Here is a 9603-nt window from a genome sequence, read left to right as displayed (position 1 = left end):
ACTTGTGGTCCTGTATAGTGACCCACTTTGTGAATGACAGGACAGGGCTTGGGTGCTCCATCGTGGGTTTGCAGGGCATGGAAAGTTGCTGGAGCAGACAGAGAGGAAATGTGATCCAGCCGCTAGCTGTCTGTCTGTACAGGAGGAGAGGAGCCAGCCTGCAGCCACAGCTCATTATCAGAGGTATCACTGAGCCTCTTATTTCCCCAATCAAGTCTCCTAATCGCTGACAGAAACCTGATTCACACAGGTAGCCCCGGACACTGGGCACTCACCATGGGGCTATCACAGCCTGCTATCTGCAGAACTCTGCCTGGTGCAGATAGCCTGCTCTGCAATAATGTGACTGACAGAGAGTAAGACACACACATAGATAGATAGATAGATAGATAGATAGATAGATAGATAGATAGATAGATAGATAGATAGATAGATAGATAGATTCATATAAAACAAAAATATATATATATTTGGATAAATTCATAGATATATACATACATACATACATACATACATTGACATTCATATATACATAGATACGTAGACATTCATATCTACATGGATACAGATACATACATAGAAATTCATATATACATATATACATAGACACTCATATCTAGATGGATACAGATAGATACATACATACAAAGAAATTCATAAATAGATAGATACAGTACATACATACACATGTATATAAATATATTCATAGATACATAGATACATTCATAGACAGATAAATACATATATACGTAGACATTTATATATAAATATATACATAGACATTCATATATTAGATATATATTTATAGAGAGATAGATACATTCATAGATAGATATATAGATACATAGACATTCATCCATTCATAGATACATACATACATACATACATACATTCATAGACACATAATAGATACATTCATATAAATAGATAGATACATACATATATACATACATAGACATTCATATATAGATAGATATATTTATAGATAGATAGATACATAGATAGATAGATAGATAGATAGATAGATAGATAGATAGATATGAATGTCTATGTATGTATATATGTATGTATCTATCTATTTATATGAATGTATCTATGTATCTATGAATGTATCCATATATGAATGTCTATGTATCTATCTATTTATAGATAGATACATTCATAGATAGATAGATAGATACATAGACATTCATATATGGATACATTCATAGATACATACATTCATGTAGGTATATAGATACATACATAGACATTGATATAGATACATATACACATTCGTATGCAGATACACAGATACATAGACATTCATAGATAAATAGATAGATAGATAAATAGATAGATAGATAGATAGATAGATAGATAGATAGATAGATACGATCACAGATTTTGTTAAATTCGCACATTCAGATGCACCCAAATTACCGAATTTGAACAGGTCTAAATGCGAACGAATACAAATGTTCCGTCAGAAATTCAAATCCGTCAGAATTTAGTTCAAAATGGGCATTTAATTGCACATGTGACTGTTCTCTGGCCAATCAGATGGGGTTTTTTTGGCTGTTGGGGTTGCATTACAGGCACGGTCATGTGACTTCCTGTTTTGGATCTTTTCGAAACCACAATTCGGACAGATACGAAATCTGATAACAAACCAAATCGAATTTTGGATCTGAATTCCGAAAAACGAAAGAAATAAAAATCCGAATTGATCAGAAATTAAACAAAACAATTTTTTTTGCAGTGTTACATGTCTAATAGATACATAGATACATTGATAGATAGATAGATAGATAGATAGATAGATAGATAGATAGATAGATAGATAGATAGACAGACAATAAGCAATGGTGAACAAATACATCATACCCATCACCCAGCAGCTGACAGTAGACATGTGCATTCAGATTCGGACGAACCTGCAAATCAACGAAAATCAGTTGATTCGGCGGTTCGTCCGAATCCGAAATAACGAATTTAATATATATGTCCGAATATACGAAAACAATATTCGGACATAAATAAATTTGTTTTCAGAAGACGCCGGTGGCCATATTGCCCGTCATTATGTCCTGTGCGTGCCCGCTGCCATCTTGGAGGAGCGCATGACATCACACGCTGAACGAGCGGTGGCCAGATCGGCCGCTGGTGTATTCTGTGAATGCGTGCCGCCGTTTTGGAGTAGATCTTGGTAGACACCAAGATGGCGGCGCTAGAAAATCTTGGTGTATACCAGGAACATCTTTGGAACATCTACTCCAAAATGATGGCCGCCGCTCGTTCTGCGGTCTCAGTGTGTGGTTTCGGATTCGGAGGCTCTTTTAATGAAATGAATGAAAACATTTTTTGTTTTCATTTGTTTTGTCTGGAGACAATTTTTGTTGTTGTTCGCATGTCTAGTTGACAGTATGTTTACATAGCACAGAGGATTTCATTTCTGAAAGCTTCAGTAGATTGAAAGCTCTTTTCTTGCATTGTATTGTACCTCTTCTGTCTCCCTTTATTTTGCAGAGCACTGAACAAACTGCACTATATAAATCCTGTATAATAATAATAATAATAATATGAATTATTATTTATTTATAAGGTTTCATTCACACTGGAAAAAAGAGATGATCCTGCTGTGGATTCTTGTGTCAGGAATCACAGGTGGTTATACAAATATACAGATACAGGATTTTGACTGAGATGTCTGGTTTGCATACTTATTCTGGCTTAGTGGCTCACAAAGTATCAAAGCCAGAGGTTCAGCTTTAAATCGGAAGGTAAGTAAGCCTTCTTGTTGCTACGGAGAACAGCTAATAGAGGTGATTTGATGCCATGGGTAACAACTTCATTTTTGGTACATCAGGTCCCACTGCAGCTTATGTCCAAAACTGAGAAAACAGCAGCAAGCAATCACAGAGATGGGAATTTATCAAAATTGTAGCAGACAGAATCTGGAGCAGCTTCTGATGACAACCAATCAGCTTCAATCTTTCATTTCCAAAGCTTAACTGAACAAACTGAAGAGAGAAGCTGATTGGTTACTATATAAGCAACTGCTCCAGATTCTGTCAGCTTCAGGTTTGATAAACTCCCCTCATAGTGCTTTTTTTTTTTCGACCAGTATTGGCAAGATGTCATCTGGGACAATGGGGTAGGCAATTGTAGTACATAAGCTTTAGTACAACTGCAGGAATAGCACTGTTATTACCAAGTTGTGATTACAGCAACATATGCTCGGGAGCAGAAAGATTTCTCATTTGCATTTTAGTATTTGTGGACAGAGCTATCTCATATGACATTCTGACACATATAAACCACCAGGAACCCACTAACTTTCACAGTGTGTCATTGTAGTCCCTGACACCTCCACCTAGGGCTCCCAGATTACAGCCATGGTAATATCAGCGGATACATACATTTGGGATGCCATGGCAATGCAATCCTTTTGGAGACTTGGAAAGTGTTACAGATGATTGAAGTTGGTGCATGGGGCGACTGGTGAAGCCCCAGCTGTGCAGATGGTAAGATTTGACTCATATCACAACAAGAACAGTTTGTAAGTGGTTTCTACTAGGTCACAGCGAGCTGCGCTAAGTCAAATCTAAAACACTTTGACCTAATGAACCCAACTTGATTTGTAAGCAGCTGCACACTCATTTATCCGCCATACATGTAAGTGGCCTAGATCTACACTGAGCTAGTAAAGGCAACTTGCAAGTTCATCAAATCTGCACAATGTAGTGATACACATTGATCAATGTAGAGTGCCCTGAAATTCAGGTATCAGTGAAAATTTCCCCTCATTAGGAGAACAAATGATGGCGTAAAGTAAGAGCAATGCAGAGTAATAACTAGAACCTGTTACTGAGAAGGGGCGTGTGCTTACTGTTATTGTGTGCTCTGGGTCACTTTAAATCCTCTGTAAAGGGACCCTGTTGCCAGGCCATTCATTTCAACAGCAAACCTTCCATAATATTATATGTGCATTTACTGGGGGGGGGGGGTTGCATGTTATTTACCTAAAAGCTTCCCATGTGTAGATAACCAGAAGTCCTGAGAGCGCTTCTGGGTGTCACCATCTTGGACAGCAGACCCAGCATACTCAGAGCTTTAGAATTTTCACTCAACTGACACCCTATAGTATTCCTCTTTGCTACCTCCCCCCCCAGCAGCTACATAAAATGTTATGTAGGGAAGGTAAAGACAGGAACAAAGGAGCTGGACCAGCACAGAAAGCAGTTGAACACTCCCAGCAAAGGAGAGGAATATGGCATGCAAAGAGGGGATGTGCTAGGCAATTGATTGTTTATTCATGGATCGTTAGGGGCTTACAATGTGGAAAGCCTCCCACCCATGGCTGCTTGTGAAACCAAGGTCTTTGTCAATGGAAATACAGGATACATGTGAAGGACTCTCACTTGGTGCCTCCAATGCAAAGTTGAAAATGTACCCGGAGTCCACAGCACACAGATGAACCAGAATATAGCTGTCTTTCTGTGGCTGCCTCTTCCTGGACTCTGATCTCTCTATTGGGCTAAACTGTCTTCCCGCCAAGCCAAGTTTACACGTTTATCCTATATATCTTGCCTGAGGGCGGCTGTGATGGCATGTCTAAAGATATGCACTAGGCGTTTTTTGCTGACTCGGCCGACATTTGCGTATTGTATGGGTAGTTTAAAGGAGAATTATGGGGAGAGGGAAATACTGCACCTGTCACATGTCAGCTCTATTGATCAAGAACTGAGAAATCAATACTGCTGATCACTCAGCTCACAGTCCTCCCTGCATCGGTAAATGTCTTTCTGTGACCCTAATGAGAGCTACAGCCAAAAAAGGTTTGTCCATAGTTCTCTTTTAACCGCCCTCCTAGGTCTATTGGTGGCCCATGGCTGGCCATACATGGGCCGGTCTCTCATTTTGGACACCAGGTTGGGAGGGAATCGTCTATGCTCTGAATCTACTCCAACTTGTCCAATGGTACGGAGAGACTCACATGCAGTGAAAGCCATATTACCTTTTCTATTAAGAGAAAGATACTCCCTCCACTTTACTGTAGTCAGTAAGTGAAAAAATAATATAGGTTTCCTCCTATAGTTACTGCATTTTGCACATCTTCAATGCTTTTTGCTGCGCCTCATTGAATATACATATTTGGCTTCAAAAGAATATGCAGGTGGCTTACATGGCTTACATAGCACTGCACATGCCTGAGATCTAACTTTCACCTGCATGGCTATGTGGGGCATACAAACTGATGGGAGTCTGGCTGTTAAACCTCACCTGTTTTTGTTTTTATCCTTGAGATTAAATGCCAATGACTAACGCTACAGAGCAACAAATCAGAGTACAGTGATAAGACTATTGACACAATCTCCATTCATGAACAAATCTCTCCAGTGCAGATTTCTTGTCCCAGACCAGAAAAATGGACCTGTAAATTGGGAGAGGATAAAGTGTACCTGTAGTTTTAATACCCCGCTGAAAAGTACTCCAATTTTCAGATGAAAAGGTTTTCCATAGTTTGTAATGGCGCTTTTTAGGTCCTATGTCAGTCCAGATTAAAGCTGGCCATACACTGGTTAGAACCCCCTTCACACTAGAAAAGGCTTTCCATATGTAATGACCCTTTCTAGGTCTCAAAAAGGTTGCCATACACTGGATAGAACCCCCTTCACACTAGAAAAGTATTTCCATAGTATGTAACAACGTTTTCTAGGTCTTGTGTCAGTCCACATTAAAGCCGCCCACACATTAGTTGAAACCCTTCTAGCTAGAAAAGGCTTTCCATAGTATGTAATAGCCTTTTCTAGGTCTTATAAAGGCTGCCTTACACTGGTTAGAACCACCTTCACATTAGAAAGGGCTTTCCATAGTATGTCATGGCATTTTCTAGGTCTTATAAAGGTTGCCTTACACTGGTTAGAACCCCTTCACACTAGAAAAGGCTTTCCATAGTATGCAATGGCATTTTGTAGGTCTTATGTCAGTCCACAGTAAAGTTGTCCATACACTGGTTGAAACCCATTTAAGCTAGAAAAGGCTTTCCATAGTATGTAATTACGCTTTCTAAGTGATAGGTGTTTTCTATGTCTTATGTCAGTTCTCAGTAAAGCTGACCACATACTGGTTGAATGTCCTACTGAAATTTGACTAGTGTATGTCCCCTCCAAACACTTCCGGATCAACAAATGTTGATTTTTCAATTGCCTTTTGTCGAAGGAGCTTGTCCTTGGTGAACAGTGACAGCCAATCAGCTGCAGTCACTGGTCGGTACTCTGACAGTGGCTCACCTGATGTTGTCAGAATACAATAACCTGGTGGGGGAGATTCTCCTATCCATGATGATTAACAGGGCTGAACTAGAATAAACAGCCAGTTTATGGTCAGCTTATTTCTTGCACCATTTATGTCTATTGTAAATAGGAGAATTGCAGACACTTAATATATTTCTTAGGAAAGTAGAGAAATCATAGAATATTTTATTATATCAGATTTAGCAATGTTGTAAATAGACAAAAGCAAGGGAAGTCAAATTTCTAGAGAAGGTTGAGCAAGCATTGAACTTCTCCCTTTGATAATAGACTTACAGGTAATGTCCCATATGTGTATATATTTAATATGCATGTACTTTTAGAGACAATTGTGCAAAAATCAATAAATCATGCAGTATTTTTGATACAATAAGTAAACCATACAAAAGTGTACAATGTAGTCTTTAGAAAGCATCAGTGATGACCAGATTGTGTGCTCTACAATGCTCACAACAAGTACTGGCAGACACAGCAGTTTATGTTCTGTCTGGACAGTCAGTTAAAGACTTTGGAGCAGATTGTGAGCACTCATCTCTGGAGCCAGCTTACATACGCCATACATCAGCACACACAGATCTGTTCAAACGCGCAGATATGGTTTGGCTACCATGACAATCTGGGACATTTTGGGGTTATCTGTTTTCTCAAGCTGTTCAGCAATGTCAAGCAATGCCTTAGAATTATTGATATAATTCCGGCTTCTCTCTCTAATGCCAAGAAGACAGTTTTTTTTTATCTTTACAGCCAGACCGGCAATACCCAGGCACTGGAAGTCAACAAAATGGCTAGATATATTACATGAAATTATGGGTATGGAACAGCTTATAGTCATAGACCGAGACTGAGAGGAAAGGTTTCATAATTTATGGTCTGCTTGGACTGATTATACCTCCCCATTCTGATACCTATAGATCTTTGGACCTTATTGAATATCTAAACTTATATTAGCCTAAATATTCATGTCTATGGAATAAGTGGACTATAAGTATATCCATGAGGGCGTACTTACCCTCACTACATCTTGTCCCCACCTTCCTTTTCTTCTTCCGACTCTACATATTTTTCTCCCTCTCCTTTCCCCCTCCCTACAAAGTGCCCCCTATACTCACCTCCCTATTATTCACCCCCATGCTATTCTAGTATTGTACCTTACCTATGCCTTCTTATTTCATGCTGAGCAAGTTAGAACTCACTGCCATTGCTGATGCAATTGCTTTTTTTGGTAGCCATATTTACCTGTGCCTGATTTGCCTGCCATCATACAAATAGTCAGTGGCCCTGCTGGCCACTTTCTGACCATCACCCTTCGATCAGAAAATCAAAGGACCCGGGGCGGAAAGTTCTCGGGTGAAGAGTGACTGAAGCCAATCAGATGCAGCTACTATTTGGGTACGCTGACAACAGCACACCACAGTCAGAGTACAGTAGTCCAGCAGGAGATTTGCCCATCCACGCTGTTAGCTGAATCTAACAGCGTATGGCCAGCTTTAAAAACCCAACTCGGCTTTTAGGGTTCTTCAGGTGATTATTCACATTATACTTTGATTTTACGATGTGTTTAAAGTGTATGATCGGGCAAAATTAAACAACAAAAAGTACATCTTTGAGATATATACACATTTCCCCATGTTTTATCCCTTTAAATATGCTCAAAGATCAGAAAAATATCAGTTGATCTGCTAGAAATCCATCAAGCTCCAAATGTTCTGTTTGGGTTGACAACACAGCCCCGGTCTACAGAACTCTGCCTAGCCCCCTCTTCACATGCATTATATGTATTTATTTCCCAGAAAAATAATGCTGCTGCCTTGACTCTCAAGAGCTTGTCCACATACTGTTTGTAGGGAAAGGGCTCTTAGTAGATGTAGTTCTGGGGGTGTACCTGCATCGATAGGAACTGAGCTCCCAGCAGCTCCAATGCAAGAATTTTACAAGCCTGGAGATAATGTCATAGATAGTAATAAAAGATGTAGCTCGCTAGGAACAAGGTAAACAAAGAAAAATAATAAAGCTAGGAACTGATCTAGAGAGGGAGGTTTGGGAGTAAATATTGGTGATACCTAGACACACACTTTAAGATATCTCAAGAGAACATTAAGAAGTACACATTACATAGTTTAGGGAAATCCAAAAGTGATTGTACCACGCATGTAACGCGTATGGCTAGCTATATAAAAAGAGATTGTACAATCCAATTGTAACATGTACAGTCAGCTTTGGTAATTAAGTGAAGAACACACAGGAATGTTGTTCCGGGAGACCTCCATATGTTGCATGCGTGCCTTTATGTACTACACTGGCATTTAAAGGAAGCCTGTGCTGAGGGAATACATAGGCCGCCATTGCTGACCAACACTGTTACATTTCTAGATACATGGCTTCCATTATGATCCAATGGCTTCAAAACTTTACATTACTGTACTGGAAAATGTATGTGTGTCAGGCCTTCTGACTACACATACCACATGTTTGTTTCAGGCCAGTGACTCTGAATATTGAAAACAGAGACAGTCAGCAATGGCTGCCCCCGTATTTCTCATAGGAAAGGTTTACTTATAGGATGCTCTGGTGGGATATGGTGGAAACACTTTAGTCAAAATGGGCCACCATTACATTATTTAAAGTACATCCTGCAGCAGTTGATTATGTTACCTTTTAGAACCTTCAAGTCATATTCAAAATGGTGGCCTTTGAGGTGTCAGCTGTAGATAGGATCCAAGCGTGAATGTCTATGTGCTAAACTGTAGAATGAGACAGGACTGTTTAGCATGGCCATAGACAGTGGATGATGGTCTATGGCAGGTATGACCCAACAACCCTCTGTCTTGTCTGCCAGGTCGCTACCCACAAGCAGCGGCCTCCGGCATCCCGGAGCAGGCCCGGGGAGGAAATCTGTGGATGCTTTTCTGTGTCCAATCCACTATTTCCCACTGATGAGCCTCAATCTGCAGTGTCTGAGGATTCCTCATAGACATTTGGGGTAGGCAACCTCAGCACTCCAGCTATAGTGAAATTACAAATCCTATCATGCCTCTGCCCCTGGGAGTCATGCCTGTGGCTAGCAGAGTCTTGCAATGCATCATGGGACTTGTAGTTCCACAGCAGCTGGATTGCTATCTCTACAGTAGAGTAACACCTTATCTGAACTGAAAGACTCATCTACTTTCTATGAGCACCCTAAACTATGTCTAGAGGCAGAACAATGTTTTAGTTTTGGATAGAGTCAGGTTTTTAATGCAACCTGTGTCCTCGCTATTGAGATTCACCTACTCTATCTGTCCTGGTACATTTTAGATGTTTCAGCGAA

The sequence above is a fragment of the Nanorana parkeri genome, unplaced genomic scaffold (genome assembly GCF_000935625.1).
Source record: "Nanorana parkeri isolate BGI_ZX_2015 unplaced genomic scaffold, ASM93562v1 scaffold811, whole genome shotgun sequence".
In the NCBI taxonomy this organism is placed as follows: domain Eukaryota; kingdom Metazoa; phylum Chordata; class Amphibia; order Anura; family Dicroglossidae; genus Nanorana; species Nanorana parkeri.
This window is presented reverse-complemented; position numbering follows the sequence as displayed.